The sequence below is a fragment of the Amblyomma maculatum genome, chromosome 8 (assembly GCF_055883805.1).
Source record: "Amblyomma maculatum isolate TAMU_Amacu chromosome 8, ASM5588380v1, whole genome shotgun sequence".
Taxonomy (NCBI): Eukaryota; Metazoa; Arthropoda; class Arachnida; order Ixodida; family Ixodidae; genus Amblyomma; species Amblyomma maculatum.
Genome location: NC_139351.1, coordinates 97666549 through 97687464, shown reverse-complemented (window position 1 = coordinate 97687464; position 20916 = coordinate 97666549). Strand labels below are relative to the sequence as shown.

General features: G+C 46.7%; 1 pseudogene; it reads left to right on the top strand.

Moving 5' to 3' along the window:
- Positions 1 to 4174: 4174 nt before the first annotated feature.
- LOC146181899 (ubiquitin-conjugating enzyme E2 Z pseudogene) lies at positions 4175 to 4921 on the top strand (annotated as a pseudogene).
- The last annotated feature ends 15995 nt before the right edge of the window (positions 4922 to 20916 follow it).

Below are 20916 nucleotides of genomic sequence, written 5' to 3'. Positions count from 1 at the left end.
TCACGATATTGCCACACTCGTACCTTCCCCACCCCTCGTCCTTATTACAACGCTGACCGTCGGTACTACTACGGACCTCGACGCTTCCCTGCCCAACCTGAACAACTCCGCCCCTCATATGATAGACCTGGAAACTTCCCTTCTCACCCAGATGAACCTTGCACCGAAGCCGTCTCAAGGGTCCGTCACTCCAGCCGATCTCCATCTCCGCGGTCTCGTCGATCCCGTTCACCGGTGCCTCCTCGCAACTCCTCCCCATCATACACCGGCACCTACTCGGGAAACTAGAGAGTGCAGCGCCCGGGAGTGACGCTGCATTACCGACCCGGACTGTCAACTCGGAACTGACCCTCGCACCCAGACGTAACCTCATTGACATTTTTGTGGACGGAGTCTCAGTTTCTGCTCTTATTGACACTGGCGCCCACATTTCCGTCCTCAGTGCCTCGCTCCGTCAACGCCTCAACAAAGTCCTCACATCCGCTCCCTCATGTACCGTTCGTGTTGCTGATGGCAACACAGGTACTGTGGTTGGTATGTGTACTGCGAGAATTACCATTGCCGACCGCCATATCCCTGTGCTATTTACAGTCCTCACCAGTTGCCCTCACGACGTTATATTAGGACTCGACTTTTTAACTGCACATTCCGCGCTCATTGACTGTTCGTCTGGATTGCTTCATCTGGACCTGCCACTCTGTCCTGACAAACAGGCCTCTGATACTTCAACGCTCCGTCTCCGCTCCTCTACATTTACTCGTCTGCCACCAGAAGCTGCAGTGTATGTGCTCATGTCCCCTTTCTCCACCGTTCCTGATGGCGACTACGTTGTTTGCCCCATAACCGACGTGACACTGGAGCGTAGGATCACTCTCCCTCATAACATCGTGCACATAGAAAATAACAATGCTTATATTCCAGTCTTGAACTTCGGCCTTTTTGTGCACGTTCTTCCTGAGGGCATTACTCTCGCCGAACTGATCCCACTGTCTGACGTCACAGTTGCCGCTCTTTTACCTGACCCTACTGCTAAAGTGTCGACACGACCTGCATCGTCCCCACCTCCGGAGGCCCGCATATCAGGAATGGTTGCACCTAACTTGCGCCCTGACCGAGCTACAACACTTACGAGTCTTCTGACTTCGTACAGCGATATTTTCGATTTTGGTGACCGCCCCTGAGGACAAACGTCCCTCGTTACACATCGTATTGACACCGGAGACGCCCGGCCAATTCACAGAAGACATATCGAGTCGCCATTTCTGAACGACGCATCATACAAGGTGAAGTGGACAAGATGTTAGAAAAAAACATTATAGAGCCTTCGAGCAGTCCCTGGGCGTCGCCTGTCGTGCTTGTTAAAAAGGACAATACCTGGAGATTCTGCGTTGACTACCGACACCTCAACAAAATTAGAAAGAAAGACGTTTACCCGCTCCCTAGGATAGATGATGCCCTCGACTGCTTGCACGGTGCCAGCTATTTCTCTTCCATTGATCTTCGTTTCGGTTATTGGCAGATCGCAGTCAACGAACGAGACCGAGAGAAGACCGCCTTCGTCACTCCCGATGGCCTGTATCAATTCAAGGTGATGCCTTTCGGCTTGTGTAATGCGCCCGCAACATTCGAGCGCATGATGGACTCTCTCCTGCGCGGCTTGAAATGGACGACGTGCTTGTGCTATCTCGATGACGTTATTGTATTTTCTTCTACATTCGAGAGCCATCTCCATCGCCTTGATACCATTCTTGGCGTCTTCCGAAGAGCTGGCCTTCAGCTGAACTCGAAGAAATGTAGCTTCGGCCGACGTGAACTGAAGGTGCTCGGTCACGTGGTCGACGCCCGTAGCGTTCAACCCGATCCAGACAAAATACGTGCTGTAAGTGCATTTCCTACACCCCGTTGCACCAGTGACGTGCGTAGTTTTCTTGGGCTTTGCTCCTATTTTCGGCGGTTTGTACCCAACTTTGTGGAGACGGCTCGTCCACTCACCAATCTTTTGAAGAACGACGCTCCATTTTGTTGGCACCAAGAACAATCCCAAGCCTTTTCTGCGCTCATTGCAGCCCTCACCAACCCGCCCGTCCTGGCACATTTCAATCCTTCGGCACCAACAGAGGTACGCACCGACGCCAGTGGTCACGGTATTGGTGCCATACTCGCCCAACAGCAGATGGGTCACACTCGCGTCATGCCAGTCGTCTCCTTTCAGCGGCTGAACGGAACTATTTGATCACAGAACGTGAGTGTTTAGCCCTCGTGTGGGCCATTACAAAATTTCGCCCTTACTTGTTTGGCCGCCCGTTCTCCGTCATCACCGACCACCACGCCTTATGTTAGCTTTCTACGCTGAAGGACCCTACTGGTCGCCTGGGCCGTTGGGCCCTCCGACTTCAGGAATACACTTTTTCTGTCGTCCACAAGTCTGGCCGTCTGCATGCTGATGCTGATTGCCTGTCCCGCAACCCGGTAGATCCGCCACCTGCGAGCGAGTGCGACGATGACACATATGTGTTGGCCGTCTCTGACCTTTCAAGCATTCGCCATGAGCAGCGCTTAGATCCCAAGCTTTCTGGTTATTGTCCAATCACACATTCTATTGTTCGATAAGGTGTGTTTGTCACTTTCCTTGACATGATGCAGAGATCACTTTTCTTCAAACTGGTGTATAGTTTGGTTGGGTATGTCGTTTGGTTTGGTTGGAGGGGTTTAACGTCCCAAAGCGACTCGGGCTATGAGAGACACCGCAGTGGAGGACTCCGGTAATTTCGACCACCTGGGGTTTTTTAACGTGCACTGACATCTCACAGCACACGGGTGCCTTGCTTTTCGCCGCCATCAAAAAGCGGCCGCCGAGGCCGGGATTCGATCCCGCGTCCTTGGGAACAGTAGTCGAGCGCCGTAACCATTGCGCCACCCCGGCGGGGAGTTAGTCATCAAAAACCCTTCCAATTGTGGAAACTGAAGTGACCGTTTTAATTCGCAGCACCTTGTTATTGCAGTACCTTGTGCGGATCATCGCCGAGTAGAAAGAGAGCGAGAATCTGTAAATAAAAAGAAACGGAAATCAGCTTTATCACTATGGGTGAATACTTCATTGCCGTTTTTATAAATGGGGAGGTGGTCGAGTAGGGATACATTTTTTGTGGAAAAACCTCAGGCCGTTGGGGTTAATTCGATTCCTGTAGCAAGAAATTTATGACACACCTGGTGTGAAAAACCTCTTCAGGGGGAAGAAGAAAATTTTACTTTCTTTTTCATAAATGTCCTTTGATTTTCTTTTGGAGTGTTTTGACAGCGTCACAGGTGCCGTACATGGGAAACAGTACCGCTTAAAGGCTCCTCGTAATGCCGTAAAGCTCCTAGCAATGTGTGTACGTACTGGGACATGGCTTGCCGAAAGCTTTTCTGAGCTTGACTTACTAACTCTTCTTTGGGTTCGCGCATTATGTTTTCTCTAATTGAATACTGCGCCTATAGTCATCTGATGAGACGAGCTTTCCAGATTTCCATTCTGTGCGCCATGCAATGCCGTGGAAACTATACATTATTACATCCCCTGCTGCTGGAGGTATGCTCCAGAAGGAAAAGTAATATTCGGAAATTTCATTTGCTCGGTTCGAGATTTCGTTTAGAATTTCCGACCTCTTCTCTTTCGATGTGACTGTCAAAGGGCATGTCCTAAAACCATTGTGTGAGTTATTTCAGAGCCACTTGATCTCCTTTTTGAGATGCCTGGAAGAGATAAAGCGGCCGTTGTTATCATTCACATTACTGCAACAAGAATATTTTTGTTAGCGCTTCCGAGCGCTGATCTTGCTTTCAAGTTTTACTGACGAAATATTTTTCTTCATTAACACCTAACATTTTTCGAAAATATTTTTTATTGATATTGATTCTAAATTTATATTTAACGTACTACAGATCCTAAATCAGGATGTATTAATTATTGTTTGCACCTGCACTACACTCTGGCTAATCTTCTTCTGAGGGTATGTGCCATGTCCGCTGAGGCAGAAGAAGATAAAGAAGCAGAGCTGGTGGTCGATTTAAAATTGTTCAGAACCATCGGATATTGAACGGCAAGAAAAAGACACCATCGGTAGTTTCTGAGGAACGTTCGATACTGGGTACCAACCGATGAGGTAAATTTCCGCGGTTAAGTGCGGACGATATGTCGTCTCTAAGTCTGCTCAGGGTTAAGAAAGACATTGCTGAATTCAACGCCGACCAGCTTCCCGGGATTTTCATCGCACCTGAGGAGAGCGATCTGACCAAGATCAACGCCCTCATGGTAGGCCCCCAGGACACTCCGTACGCAGGTGGCTTCTTCCGCTTGCACATTACCTGCCCCAACAATTACCCAATGAACCCGCCAAGCGTTCAGTTCCTGACCACCGACGGCAACCAAGTCAGGTTTCATCCACACATCTTCTCCGACGGCAGGATATGCCTCAGCATTCTCGGAACGTGGAGTGGCCCGGCATGGACTCCCGCCCTATCATTGGGTAGCCTGTTGATTTCTATCCAGTCGCTGCTTAACGATAACCCTCTTGCCGATGAACCTGGGAAAATAGATGACGACGCCGCAAGCGGTTACAAGACCTTCTTGCTTCACGAGACCATCAGGGTGGCCGTGTGTGATGCTGTGGAGGACTGCCTTCAGGACAACTCTTCCTTCCCACCGCCTTTCAGGGAGGTCGTGCTGAAGAAGTTTGTGGAATTCTTCGACTATTACGAGGAGTCGGTCAAGGCCAACTTGCACCTTACTGGCACCATGAAGGATGATCTTTTCTTCAGGAAAAGAAGCACCTACAAGTTCGATACATTGCTCACAAGACTTCGAGATCTGAAGAAGCGAGTGGACAAGAAGAAGGAAACTGGTGTTTCAACTTCCACCACTGCTACAAGACTGACTTGAATGTTGTCTGCTGCAGTATAACGCGTGCAAAGAAAGTCGCAAATGGCGATGACATTTATATTCTTCGTACGTGTATCTTCCGAGAAAAATCGAATACTTGCCAATTGCTGTATTTTTGGGGGGTATTTGCATGTCTCTTCTATATATAACCTATTGTTCGAGTATTTTTTTCCTAAATAAATGTAGTACAACTGCAAAAACATCTCAATTGGTTGTTTGTCCTGTGATTGTTATTGTCACAAGTATTTCGTTTATCTAAAAGGACCAATAGTTACCAATTATACGCATTCTCTGAAGAAATTATTCAACGTGTGGTTGTAAATCACTTATTTTCCACGATAACGTCTGGTGCGTTCTATGCTACTTCATAGGGGTTGTGAGCGCATTAGTGGAAAGGTATACATGGGTCTCACACACCAACAGACAGCGTTTGTTCAGCGGCCCTTTATATGTACCGCCTGAAGATGTGAAGTCAGAGAACGCTCTCGTCATGTTCGCCATCGTAATCACTAACGACATATATACCGAATAAAGGGTTTTCATTCTTGTCTGAGTTAGGTCCGTGACCTTGGCATCATGAGTAGCGACCGATCATCGAGCTGTTAGAAAACTGAAGTTGCCCTTTTCCAATGGTCATCTGATCTTTATAAAAGGCGAAGTCAACTGGTTAGCTTGTTAGGAATGCCTGGAATCGTTATATCACCGCCCCCTACTGGCTGCCCAGCGCAGCATGCCGGGGCAGGGGTGCAGGAAATAACAGCACCGCATGGCTGACGTCGGCCCATAAAAAAGTCTAGAATTCCGAATGCTTCTGTGGACTAAGACAATCGTGGGGGCCCTCAAACAACCTACCGTTTTCAGCATCATGGTGTAGTGTGGCCTTATTTTTATTTTTAACCTACCCTGTTCTTTGTAGCTGTCGCTTACCTCTGATTTCTTCTCCGTGTTCCTCGTTATCTCTTTCTTTCCATCGACCCAATTCAGGTGCCTCTCTTTTCCGATAGAAGATACCAATGCTGGCAAACATTTTTTTACTTCTGCTTTTGCTTTCTTTAGCAATAAAACAATATACTGCTAGTACTGCTACTTTAGATCAATAGTATTACTGCGTGAAAGAGGCGCTATACTTGTATAATTCCGGCGCTCTCCCAGTACGCGAACAATACTTGTTTTTGAGACTGAAGGAAGAAGGTTTGGTTTGGTTTGTGGGGTTTAACGTCCCTAAGCGACTAAGGCTATGAGAGACGCTTTAGTAGAGGACTCCGGAAATTTTGACCACCCGAGGCTCTTTGACGTGAACTGACATCGCACAGCACACGGACGCCACTCCGTTTCACCTCCATCGAAATGTAATATGCCATCCGCGCTGAGGAAGCCCGCCAGCTCGCCCGTGTGCACATTGGGCGGCAGCAGACCACTGACGCGCACCGTTACAACCTCCGGCACCGCCAGGTTGACTACAAACCTGGGAACCAAGTCTGGGAATGGACACTAGTTCGCCGTGCAGGCTTGTCAAAGAAACTCCTTTCCCGCTACTTCGGGCCGTACAAAGTGTTGCGTCGTGTGAGTGACCTCAGTTATGAAGTTATTCTAGACGGTGCCGCACAACCAAAACGTCGAAAACCCAGCTTGGACATTGTGCACATTGTGTGACTGAAGCCGTACTACCACCGATAGCGTATGGCCACCCGCTGTGACCACTCTCTTGCTTTTCACACCGTTTTTACCGACCGTCCTCGTTCTTTTTCCTTTTTTTCGGAAAAGGGGGGGGGGGGGGGGGTAATGCCACCTAGCGTTGCCAGGTAGCGCATGACTGAGGTGTGAAGGGACGACGAAGTGTCGCTTGCGCGTTTGCGTCTGAGCTGCTTGTTGCCGTCGTGTCTGGGCTACCCCCTGCTATCCTTGACAATATGATTGGCTTGTGATGTTTAACGTCCCAAAGCAAGATCCCAAAGTCATTTGATTGCAATGTCATTTGCGTATATCGATACTGTTGACACCAAGGGCTCCTATTTAGGGCATTCGGCTCAGAGGAAGAAAGCTGAAATATGAGAATATTTCTCACTATCGAAGACTTTCGGAGTTGCAGTGAAACTTCCTGGTCGTAATATTTCAAAGGAACTTTGCGTTTGTGCATTTTTCTGCATCGTTTCCGTTCCTTTTTTGCACTCTCTCACTCCTCCCACTCTCTCTCCCCCTCTCCCTCCCTTCCTCCCTCCCTTCCTTCATGCCTTCGTTCTTTCCCTTCCTGCCTCCCTCCCTCCCTTTTACTGAATAACTCACTTTATATCTCGCTTGCTCTCTCTCTCTCTCACACACACACAAACACACACGCACACACACGCAAGCACTCACGCACACGACACTATTGCTAGTCCTGAGAACTTCTTGGCTGCGCTGTAGTTCTTCGTTGCAACATGCACCATCTCGCCCGACAAGAAGTTCTTCGCCTCTGACCATTCCTGCCTTTCTAAAAGTAGAAATATGCATTAAGTTTAAACTTCTCACCCTTTCTTTTTGTATAACTGCACACTTGGCAGAAGGCCCTCAGAGAGAAATCCGAAGATATAGGTTCTTGGGACTCTTTGATGTTTAATGCGAACAAGACTTCCTACGCAAGATTAGAGCGAGTGACATTTTGAAACATCTCTTTGTCGCAACGTTGTTCTGCGCGGTAGTGTGAGTTGGTTGGTTGGTTGGGTTGGGTTTTTTGGCACATAGGCAACTATGGCCATTATGCGCCAAACACTAGGTTGCTGAGCTTCTTTATGAGTGAAAATGAAAAGTTTAGAAAATTACAGCTGATTTAGAATCCCTAACTCTTTAAGAAAACTAAAAACAGATGAAATTTCAACAAGCGGGTTGTCTCCTAATAGTAAGTGAGTGAGTGTTTTTTCTCAAATGGGCCCATGCTCCATGGAGACAGAGCTCTGAACTCGTACTTACATCTTGCCTCTTGTGCAGTATTATTCGCTCAATATTCAGAACCTGTCGCCATGTTAGCATAAACCCAACATGCAGGGTATGAAGTAAAACGAGCGCAGATTGAGAAACTGTCTGCGCAAAAGATGGCGCTTACAGTTCGATGCGCTACAGCTTGTTTTACCTGGACACTTGACAATAGAACAGTTGTGTATGCGTGTACGGTTAACATTTATTACAAAAAAGAGCCTGTTAACATATGCAAAGATGTACCCAAAATTTTATCTTATTATGAACAGAACAAAGCAGAATGCTGAATAAACTAACAACCTATCGCAAATTATTTTTACCATAAGGAGTTATCACAAGTAATCGTCATTTCTTTCTTCATACCTTTATTATCATTAATCACTATTATTAAAGACCAATGACTCGATTTGATAACACCATTAAACGTCACGTCAGGCGACACATCGTGATGACAGATTTTGCGGTCACAATATAGCCTAGTAAGGCTTTCGCCCTAACAAGCATGTTGTTGGAGTGCGGAACGCAGCATGGTATTGACTTCACGCCCAGTACTTCCGCTTTCGTTCAATCGGCGTCCGGCGCCGCCGGTTTCTCTACGATTGTCCTCGTTCTGAGCGTTTTCAAGGCAACGGAGAGGACTCCGGTGCGGCATCGCTTTTGACAAGGTTTGGTCTGAATTTAAGGACGTAGTTTTCGGCGCAAAGGCACGCGGTCAAAGAAAAAAAAAACTAGGGACGAACAGCGCTGTGTTCGTTAATATAGTCTTTCTTCTTTCCTTTGGCCGCGTGCCTTTTGCGCTGAAAACTGTCCTTAAATCTCGAATACCAACTAGCCAAATACTAACTCTACTGAAGTACTACATTTGGCCTGAGTTGCCCATTGGCGCTAGCTCGCTTCGCGAGTCTAGAAGAGGGCGCGACGTTGTTCGCGACATGGCTTCGATGAGGCAGCTGCCGACGAAGGCGCGCTGTTTGTATCGTCGTGCTTATCGGTTGCGTGCCGCGTGCGTGGTGAAGCCGGAATGACACTGCACATTGTATCAGATGTGGTCTGTTTTCGGCACGCCAGTGCAGTTGCATGACAGCAACGTCTTTTCAGATGCTTGGCACCAGATAAGAAGCGTGTTCGCTGTGCGTAGAGATATCTGGTATGAGTGACGCAGTCGCATTTTGATAACAGGTGGACCAGTGGGTATTGCCGTATTGCTGCATGAGCGCGTTGCGCTGCCTTAGTAACCGTGGTTGCTTCTGGTATTTCAAGCTGCCGTTTTGAACGGACCTACCTTCAATGCTTGTCACTTTTGTAGCTGCTGCAAAGTGCGGAGAACGGTTAGAGTATATGCTGAGGATATACTCTTTGCTGCTCAGTGCTTTTACTTGGTGGGCTTACAAGTTTCACCGCGGGTGCTTTTTCCAAGTGACGCTGTGAAGATGGACTCCGTTTGTGGAGTATGCGGTTTCACTTTGGATATCGATTCCCGGTCATGTTACAAGGGACTTCAGGAATAGTTCATCGTTGGCTGTGCTGCAGTGTCAAGTGATTCTACAATTCCACGTGACTCAAGGGCAACTTCACGTAAGTTCGCACTTATCGAATCACAAAATGTGACCAGAAGTCTACCGTGTTCACGAAGTAATTTGCTCGTCAAAACTTTTTAAAAGGGAAACGCCAAAAATGAGCGTTCTTCTCTTTTTTTTTTTTTTTTTTGCTGGGCTACCGTGATATCGTAAACCATTCCTGCGGTACCCGGGTAACTGGCCTTCGTTCTGAAATTCTTGGCATGCTGAAGATTAGACGTCTGCTTGCGGGGCTCCGAGAACGGCTTAGACAATAAAATTTGAAGAAAGGCTTAAAGTCTTGTTATAATCGTTATTGATGAGTACTGGAAGTCTGTGGCCTAATCCTCAAGATCACTATTCTCCATAAAGCGACCCTCCTGTGAGCCAGTTCAGATGAAGCAAGCAAGCGCCTTTATTAATAAGCGGCGACATAGGCTAGCAGGTTGTTTGTAGTACTTATTATTCAAACCTTTAGTGTCTGCTCAACGCTTTGAGTTACCGGCTGTCACCATTTTAGAAGCAGCACTTATAGCTGACACTGCCTTCTTTCTTGGCATGGGAATTTATTGCTTATTTAAAGCGTTTCATGTTTTCCATGCGTTGACGATGTGACAGAACAAACAGCGTAACAAATCAAATTCTGGTATACTCTAAAAAAAGAAAAATCGACTCAAATAACAGTGTTTAGGAGAATGGTCATCAATGACCAAGGTGCAAGTAATATAGGTGGGGACACAGCAGGCCGCGCCTGTTCCCTTGCCTGTTCCATATAAAGTCCCCTAGTTCGTCTAAGCCGTACCAGATGGCAGTTCGCTCAGCGGCCTGTGACGTAATGGGGAGCAATGCTTTTCCATGGTGAATACACACTTCTTGAGGGCCATTTTCTCGTAAAATGTGGCCAATGATGAGAGAAAAATATTTTTGCCGCGTTGTTTTTGTCTAGATCAATTATTAAGCGCAATTTTGTGAACCTGTTGCTTCGTGAACGCTTAAATAAAAGCGCAGAAGGCGAAGAATGTTTATCGCGGAATTTGAACCTGCTGCACGAATAATCGGTGGCACTTTGACAACAAAGCATTAACCATCGGTCGTTTCGTTTGTTCCTTGACTGTGCGTCTTTCCTTCGCCCACCACTGTGCCCGCGCATTTGTTCAGCCTGTCGACGCGCACTCATTTGATCCTTAGTTTCCTCTAACCGGGTTCTGCTAGCACTCACTAAATCGCTCCCCCCCCCCCCCCCCCCCCTCTTGCTCACTTCATCTATACCATTACATTTATTTTCCTTTCTCTCTTTCTTTTATCCTCAGGGTACACTACAGAGGTTAAGAGAATTTCACAACAATGAAAAAAGAACAGCAAGTATAATTTATTCAATACAAAACAATCGAGGTAAAATTATGGTTAACAGCTTTCTTGAATCTACATTAGAGATTGACGAACAGTAATGCGAAGTGGTGCGCCAAAGCAGCATATAAATCACTTGATGAACACAAATAGACTACTGACTGTTGTATGGAACTTTTGGAGTTGGATGGGATGAATGATGCTAGTTAAAAATGCGGGCAAGAAATTCAATTAATTACAGGCTCTTAAAAATATGATTGTGCACATGTCACCGTATTGCTTTGGCTTGCTTGAGACAAAAAAAAAAAACCCTAAATCACGGCAGCATTTGTGCCGGTTTTTGTACGCATTACTCGTTCGTACTTTTGTTCTCTTGCTTATCCCATTCTTCCACTCAGTCGTTTGCATTGTAGTGATTTGTGCGTTATAGACTTAACGGCTGAGTAATAGCTCCCTCCCATATTTCAACATAAAGTGCAACTTTAACCTTTACTTCGCTTCGGTGTTAGAATTTAAATTACATCAATAGTATTGGCTAGTCAATAAGTTATTCTGGACTTCGCTTCTGCAGTGATGCAATGGGCACGGCTTAAAAAAAAGGTGCTACAGTGATGCTTCTGGCGACGGCAGAGAAACAGTTCGGGCCACGCAAACGGCTCGCGCAGGAGAAACGCGCCGTGCGATATCAGCAAGTTGCTATCGCAACGGCGTTGTCGATTTATGTGTATTTTTCTTACAGCGAAGATTCACTGCTACACCGACGCTGACGCTGCGATCAGCGGCCCGGTTGTTGTTGTTGTGGCTGCAGGAAGAAGGAAAAGAAAATGCACGGGCCTGCTACTGGCTCTGCAGCTGAGCCACCTCCGCTGCCTCGTGCAGACAGAAGAGAAAATAGAGAAGAAAGAAAAAGAAGAGGGAAAGAAAGACGCGCGCCGCAACAACAGCCGTCGTCCACCACCAGCGGTGGCGTGTGCAATGACGGCCTAGAACAGATAAAAATTCGGTGCCAGGCTAGCCTCCTGCCGCGGACCGTGGCTGGTACTTTAGCTGGAAACTTGCGTCCAGTGCCTCGCCCGTGCTGTGTCCCCACCTAAATATTCTTACATCGTGTCAATGACACAGGACGACTATGCGAGACGTTATCAACGCGCGAGAGAGCATTGAAAACGTTTTTATTTCGGCTGTTTTTTACTCGTTTATCCACAGCTGAAACCACTATCTAATGTGACGTCAGCGCTTAAGATTACTCAAGTAATGTGCAACATCGTGACCGGATGCATGCGCATTTGCAGACAGTTAACAAAGGGGGTTGGTTTTTCCACCGTGTGCTTGCTGCTTATTGTGTAGAGTGTGTGTTGTTGTAAGAGCTTTTACACCACCAGCACAAAACGCTTAGTGCGAAACGAGAGGGAAGAAAGTCACGCTGCAGACAGAGAGTAATAGGCTAAAGCAAAGACTTTTAACAGTTCGCTAACTATTAACCTTTCAGGGAGGAGAAACTTCGCATGACCCACTCATGCTATATACTCTGCACGAAAAAAAAAAATAAATGGCTGCAGAGTTGAATACAGGTCAAGACCTGTTGAGTAATGTATGCCTTAATATCATGTAGTGGCGTGTAATTTTTCTTCGCTATAGTTTTTCACAGGAATCAGCTGCGTATTACAGATGCTACCATCTGGAAATTCATTTGTTATCCAATAATAATGCCGAGAACATCTGGTGAGAGCGTCCACTCTTCATGCGCCGTTGCGCGCGCATAGAGGGTCCTTGGCGGGATGTGGTTGGAAGGCGGAGAGGGGCGGATGCTAAAGCCGCCTTCGTATTTACAAATAGCAGCGCACCCGAAAACCCGACTCGATTTCATTGTAAAGTCTTCACATGGCCCAATTTTTCATTTTTCTCGCTCAGTAGACAGGTGGCAGTAGAAAGGCTGATTTGCATTTCAATAAGACAACGGGCCCGTATGCCATCTTCTCTGCACGCGGACGCATCTCTATTTTCCTCGCCCTTTTGTTAAGGAAATAAGTCGTTTCTAGCGTGCTTTGATACGTAATATTTCCCGCTACACACTACAGTCGATGCATATTTACTAGTCCAGGTCGTTGCACCATCCGCACTATCATCTCGCACTGAAGGGACATTCCATTTCTTTGATATTATATTCTTATTGTTGTGAGCGCGTGTCGTTTATACAATAGCACATTGTATTTCATGTTTTTCTTAGAACGCTGTCTTTACAACTAGATATTTATCTCGGATATCTCCGGTAATCTACTTAGTGCATTACCAAGCGGACAACTCCAAGAATTGAAAATGTTTGTCTCTACGCTCTCAATAAGTAAAAGATAAAAAAAGAAAACAAAACCAAACTAGCCACTTATGATTCCGGATGTCGAAGCTCAGGGACAGCATTTCGGCGGTGGTGTATGTAAGATTGTTTAGTATTGTTACGCCCTTAGCGTCGCCTCTTGACTTTGTCTTATTGGACGTTAAGTAACTGTAATGTGAGCGCTAGCATCGTTTTTGGACCTGTCAGCATTGGCTTCCAGAAACGTTTCTCTCGGAGGAAATAGTTCCAAAAAAGCTTTTGCTGGCGCACACAAAAGCGTTTCTGTGAGTGGATGCCAAGAGCGATTCGCCTGCGGGAAGCCATCTAGGACGCTTCTAAATGCACGCTTTCATGTCCTGTCCTGTTCTTTTTTTTTTTTTTTGCACTAACGTCTGCCCATTGCGTCATATATTGTATATGCTCTATTTCTCTGGGAACGCTTTGGACACTGCCATTAGAGTCCATGACGATTACGCCCATGTATGTCTTGCAAGAAAGTTTGCACTTCTCCAGGGAGCCGTTCCAGAAACCCATATAGACCCAGGATGGACTAGTAATAAAGAATACCATGATTCTACCAGTGCATGAAATGCGGAACTGCGGCTCTTTGAAGCTTCATGTTGCTGGTTGGGCAAATGGTGTGATTGGCTTTCTCTATGATCAAATCTCCTATCGTATTGTTCGGGTACTTCTAATAATACAGCTTTCAATCGGGAAGTAAATTTTTACGCAGGTAAACAAGTCAAGTATCTCCGTAGCAGCGCATCCGCTGGGCTTTGTTAAATAACTACCGCTTGCTGGAAAGCGAGGCTAACTTTAAAATGATTGGTTTGGTTTGGTTAGTGGGGTTTACGTCCCAAAGCGACTTAGCCTATTAGATATGGCGTAGTGGAGGACTCCGGAAATTTCGACCACCTGTGGTTCTTTAACGTGCACTGACATCGCAAAGCACACGGGTGCCTTCCTTTTCGCCTCCATCGAAAAGCGGCCATCGAGGCCAGGATTCGATAACGCAACCTTGGCAACAGCAGTCGAGCGCCGTAACCACTGGGCCACTCAGGCAGGTTTTTTAAAATGTCTTGGCACTTGGCACTATATTAATATTTCTACGATGACAGTTTTGCCTGGCTATTGACTCCTAAATTACCTTCTCCAAGTAATCTTCGTCTTGTATTTAATTTTCAAAATTTAAGCATATTTTGCCAGTTTTCAGCGCCCACGGGATCTTGCAACCAAGCGTTGTAGCTCACTGCATAGTTAGGGCACTCTACTGCTTTGCCTAAGAATGAGGGCTCAAATCTCGGCCGCGGCGGCCCTTTTTCAATGGAGGCGAAAAGCAACGAGCCCCAATGCTTCGCGGTGTTATTGTACGTTAAAGACACCCCAGGTGGTCTAAATTTCCGGAGCCCTCCACTACGGCGTCTCTCATAGCCTGAGTCCCTTTGGAACGTTAAGCCCCTGAACCAAAATGAACGAAATAACATCTTGCACCTCTGCTGTGTCCTCGTGCGCTTATTATTCGGTGGTCGTAAACTCAATAACGCGATAACTGGCGTTGCTTTCCTGCCGTGCATGCCAAGTGGTAAGTACCGTCTGTGGCGTCACATTTCTGCCTACTACATCTTCACCCAAACATCCAGGTTTTGCTTCAAAAAATTAGGTTCTACAAACCACGATTTCCTTTTTATTGTTATTTTTACCCTGCATGTGGCGGAGGAGTCCCGAGTGAGGAATAAAAAAAAAACGCCAATAATTGTCATTGAGCTCTTTCCCTCGGAGTCGCATCCTTTCACGCCCTGTTTCCTCAACCATTGTCATCGTACGGCGCTCGTTTCCAGCCCCCGTATTTTCTCCTTACGCCACGACGATCGCAGAAAAGGAAAAAGCAGAATGGGTGCTTCCGCGCGAAAGCGTGTATGCCTCTCAGAAAGGCCAGTGAAGCTTGGCCGATGTCGCGAACGGTTCTTTCTTACCGCCATCGAGGTTGGCCCACACGAATGGGGTCAGCTTTAAAACACCTCACTCCATCCACGGTATCTGTGTCTCGACGCTCTTGCTGCAGTTTCCCGGTACCATTGGGTCGACCGCTTTGAGCAAGCTATGCGCCTTTGGAATTCAATGATTCGCCATATTATTCTAACTCGGCTGTTCGGCGCCCGTTGGGCCCTTTAGCGGGATCGCCGGCTCTCGTTTGTGTCGGCGTAACCGGTGGGCTGATATGCACTGGGCAATTCTATGTCTTTTCTGACACTGGAAGTCCATGTGGCTTAAGATTGTGCTCGGCTCCCATAATCCCTTCCGTGCAAATATGGTACATTTACGGCTCGGAAAATTTTGTGAACGGCTGTGTAGCGATCCTGAGGCACCCCTTAATGATATAACGTCCTGCTATGAAAACCGAAGCCGAAGTATGACCTGAAATGTTGTTGCACGTGCAGAAAATATCGATCCCCCCCTCCCCCCAAAAAAGGAAACAACGATAGAAACAAATCACCAGAATAAGTGAATTCGTAGTACTGCTCTTTCCTTGCAAGAACACAGCGCTAATACATGCATTACAGAGCCGTCGTGAAGTACTGCTTTTAATTACATGCGCTCCCATTTGTTTTCATAAAACTTCTTCGTCTGGAAGCTCTCTATCGCTCCTCAGCCCGAGGCTGGGGGGCTCTCGATATAATGATTCTTCATATTTATCCGGACGCCCAGTATCTGCGTCGACTGGAAGCAGCGTGGACTGTGGGAAGTTAGGACTCTACTGTTGAGGGGATGGGTACATGCTTCTCGATCACGCAGCTGATGAAGTCTCAAAGCCTTACGTTGCATAATTATGGATTTTTCTTGAAACCTTGCATCAGCGAGTATCGTAATAGTCGCTACAATCTTTTTTACTTGCACCAAACATCGCTCTGGCAAGTTCTTTGCAGCTCTGAATTGTAGCAATGGCTGAAATGGTTCCTACTCGGATAGTGGCAGCAAATTAGAGAGGGAGGCCGAGCGGGAATAGGGAGGGTCGTTTAGTAAGCAGACCATTTTAGTAGCGCTCTTGTTAATATATTAAGTGAATTATCCTCCGCAGCCACCACAGTGATTTTAATTGTCGAGAACCGTTTGCCGTCTGGATGTTCGATACCGGCCATAATCGCCAACATAGCTTCATTCTGCAGTATGTCCATTCCGTAGTATCGAATCACAATAGAAAGCTATAAATTAATATTGCATTCTTGCACCGAACAATGATGATCGCCACACTTATCGCACACTCTCGCAGTGTCGTTTTTCACTGCAGCACTGCGTTAAGATATGCCTGTGGCCCACCACCACTTCCCGGCTCTGGGAACATTCGCCATTTTTTTAGTTTGCTAAGAGCTCTGGTGGCTGATGTATTCTACACATGTCCAAGTTGCATTTCATATCACTTCCCATAGTGCCGAGCTTTTTGGCGCTTTTTTATTCCAACAGCGAGAGAAAAACTTGACTTTGAGCGCACTGGATAGTCCGTATCGATTCGCATGAGCTGCTATCAAATACGCACATTTCTTATTCATTTCATCCCAAAGATCACAGGTACCAGGCGCGCCATAAAGGATTGCACTAAGTCTGAAACTCATGCATCAATTGAAGCGTCACTGGGTAAAAGAACCAGCACTACCCGCAAAACGACGTTACTCTAATAGTTTCCTAGTTCTGAAGCGTGAGATCTACAGCTAGTATTCTTCAAGGTCGAGTTATTCTGCAATTTAACCTTGAGCCATACCTCGCATAGAAACAGCGTGTACCACATCTGGACACATGACCCGCGCCGTAAATGAAGAGAAGAAAGCAGGAGAGAAAGTGGAATGAGAGAAAGATGTACTGTAGCGAATGGCTGCGGAGTAATTTCGGTGACGTGGAGATATTTAACGCGCACTGACATAGCACGAACGCCTTTCCGTATCGTCTCCGTCGAAACGTCACCGCCGGTAGTCCTGGGTACTCTGTTTCGGTATCCGGGCGTCTTAACCACTCTTTGATCTTAGCCAAAAGGCCGAGAAGCGAAGTGGCGTCCGTGTGCTGTGCGATGTCAGCGCACGTTAAAGATCCCCAGGTGGTCGAAATTACTCCGTAGCCCTCCACTACGGCCCCCCTTTCTCTCTTTCCACTTTCACTCCCTACTTCCTCCCTTCCCTTACGACGCGGTTGCGGTGTCCACAGAAAAACAAGTGAGACAGTTACCGCGCCTTTCCCTTCCTATAAATAAATCAGTTTTTTTAAGGGAGTGACGACCACTCACATCTTTTCCTGTTGCGTTACGTCGACTAAATCTGCCCTTTTTACTAAGTACGCACAGCGCAAACACTTTAATAAAAAGATACTTTTAATGTCCACGACCATAACTCAAATTATTTACATCCAAATCAGGCAATCGTAGCTGTTGCTGATTTAAAGGAGGTGGGCAGCACTTCGAAACTATTGTGAGCCGAGACGGCAGCGCTTTCTCCTTTTTTTTTTATTCTAGGTAGAGAACGTCATTTTTCATATCTCAGATAGAGAATGGCCAGGTCATTTAAATAATGTATTAGATTGAACTCATAGCTCACTTAGCCTGTGACTCAGCTTATGAGCGTTGATTGGAGAGTGCTACAGATGAGTATTAGCTTAGCATCACCATAATGATCGCCACCACCACGAAAATTAATTTGTTTTTCAATTGTTTCAAGACTAACGCCATTTATGCCGTCATCAGCAAAACATTCGAGAGAGTGGAGTGTAAAGTTTATTCCCAAATGGGAATGCCGCTGGTTTACACCTGAAATATAGGCGCCCCTGCAACTTTCCTAATTAGTTATCTCCGTCTTGTTTATCCCGTCTTATTTGTCTTATTTCCGTCTTTTCATCTCCGTCATGTTATATCCATATCAAGTTATCTCCTTCTGATTTTTCCGGACCGGCACATTTATGCAGACTGAGCGCAAAAAGCGGCAAACAAAAATTGGAAGTGGCTTAGCTTGGTTAAGCCTGGTAATTGCGGAAGCAATAGCTATGGCTACGCCTAGGTTCAGCTGGTGGTGTAGCTGGTTGTGGTGCTTGTGGTTATGCTTATGGTTATGCAGTGATTCACTCTGGCCACGGCATATGGTTCAACTATTGTTTATTGCGGGGCGCTACCTGGTTATTCTATGTGTAACTAGTAGCGAGGCAAGAAGTGCCGTGGCTGCAACGATATACTTGCTTGTGGGTGAGGTTAAGGCAGAATGTACAACTGCCGCTCCGGCACCGGCTGCAACGGCATTCTTTACGCCAGCAGAAATGAAAGCATCCCTGGAGACTGCGTTGGTTCCACCTGCCGCCAGGCCACCTCCTATAGTATACAACATTGCACCCCCGGTGGTAACAGCGGCTGTAGCCCCATAATTCTTAACTTTAGGAGCATGTGGCACAAATGCGGCTCCGTCCGGCCGTAGATCAACGTTGGGCTTAACTCTCGGTGTGTAAGGGTGTACCCCAACCGGGCGCCCCAGACGTCGTTCTAAACGGTCTCCCAACAGTCTCAGGGATGACGTCACTCTTGCTGTAGTGCTCCCTCACGGAGGGAGCGGGAGTTAGGCCACGGCTGGTAGCTACCGCCTCGCGAGCCGACGGCGCGAGTTGGGGCCCCCGTTTTTGCGGCAGATGGGATGGCGTCCCTCAAGCTGTAGCGCCTCTCGTGGGAGGAGCTATTGTTAACTCGTCATAAAAATTTGCGCTCTAGACAACGCATTCACCCATCCGAGATTTAGCGTAGAGAACACCGCTTCTAAATGTTCTACCCCTTCGTCATTTTGTACCTCGTACCGCTCCAACAATGCATAGTTTACTTCCTTTTCGGTATCCGCGTTTAATTCCGGGTCCAATATTTTCATAGGCAAAGTCCCCTGCTCAAATATCGCTCACTAGTTTCCACGTTTTTCTTTTTTCTATTTTAGCGCTGTTGGTTTCGGTATGAAATGACTCCGTATCCTCTTATCTTTTTTTCCTGGCCTGAACTTTATAATGACTGCCAGTGGCTCCTTTGTTTTTGTCCGTATAGTTTAACTGATTGATTTATAGGAAGGGAAAGGCACGGTAACTGTCTGACTTGTTTTTGTGGACACCTCAACCGCGCCGTAAGGGAAGGGAGGAAGGTGGGAGTGAAAGTGGAAAGAGAGGAGGAGCCGTAGTGGAGGGCTACGGAGTAATTTCGACCACCTGGGGATCTTTAACGTGCGCTGACATCGAACAGCACACGGACGCCTCTTCCCTGCGTTCCGGGGGGTCCAAAAAGGAGTCTCATTTCGGTGGAAATAAAACGTTTTGATGATGATGATGATGCCTCTTCGTTTCGTGTCCGCATAGTTTCAAATGACAAATGACTTGTGATAGGAAGAAAGGGCTCGGCGAAGATGATATCTAAACAAGCCCGCGACGCTTTTGTGCTAATAATTAATAATAATGATTGGTTCACAGGAATGAAAAGGCCAGTATCTGTCATATTTCCTCTGTGGACACCTGAACCGCGCTGTAAGAGAAGGGTTGAAGGTGGGAGGGAAAGTGGAAAGAGAGAAAGGGGAGCCGTAGTGGAGGGCTAGGGAGTAATTTCAAACACCTGGGTATATTTAACGTTGTTTTTAAATTTTATCTTCTTCATTCGCTGTATAAGCTCAACCAGATGGCGTACACTGAATGCAGTGCTCTCTTGCGTCAGTTTATTAAGTACTCAGCAAAGTGTTTTCGGGATTTTTATTTTCTATTACTTTATTATTTTATTGTAATACTCACTGTGTCCTTCATTCCTGAACTCCTGCCGAGGGAGTGGCCGGCCATTATTGAGGCGGCACAAGTGGGTCACCGCCGCTTGCGGCGGGTTCTTGCCTGGCAGCGACTTTTTATGTGTTCTAGGCCGTCATTGCACACGCCACAGCTGGTGGTGGACGACGGCTGTTGTTGCGGCGCGCGTCTTTCTTTCCCTCTTCCTTTTCTTTCTTCTCTATTTTCTCTTCTGTCTGCACGAGGCAGCGGAGGTGGCTCAGCTACAAAGCCAGTAGCAGGCCCGTGCATTTTCTTTTCCTTCTTCCTACAGCCACAACAACAACAACAACAACAACAACAACAACAACAACAACAACAACAACAACAACAACAACAACAACAACAACAACAACAACAACAACAACAACAACAACAACAACAACAACAACAACAACAGCAACAAGTGCACGATAGGTAAGCCAGCGGTGTACGACCACGGTATGTTCTTTCAAATGATTCATCATGCCTGTTAAAAAGAACTACTGAAATGAAAAAAAAAAAAAAATGAGCTGCTTCGCTCAGACAACACAACCGAATGTGCGCACCCGATCGGCGCCGCGCCTCCTCGCCTCCTTCTACAGAGGCGCTACATTTTCTGGCGACAGATCAAGGCGGAAGTCGCAAGAACCTTCTGGAATGTCCAAGGAGGCACGGCTAATGCTAAGAATGAGGATACAATGTTCGCTGATACCAAGTTTTGGTTTATGAAAATCAGAAGTTTCAAAACAAATGAAAAAGAAACTTCAAATTTAAAAAATAGAAAGTGACAATTTTAATCAGTATGTGTGAAATGCTGTCGCCTCATACCCTTCACGGGGGAGCGACAGTGTACCCTTAATCTTTAAACAGTACATCGCGCTCAGAAAGTCAGTTCTGGGTTAGTCTTCGACAGAAGAAGCAGGAAGGCCTCGGCTTTAGAGAAGTAATACGCGAGGTGCGAGCTTGAGTTCTATTTAGCGGGCCAGCTCGTGGAGCTATGCGTAGTTATGAGCCAGTCATTGTAG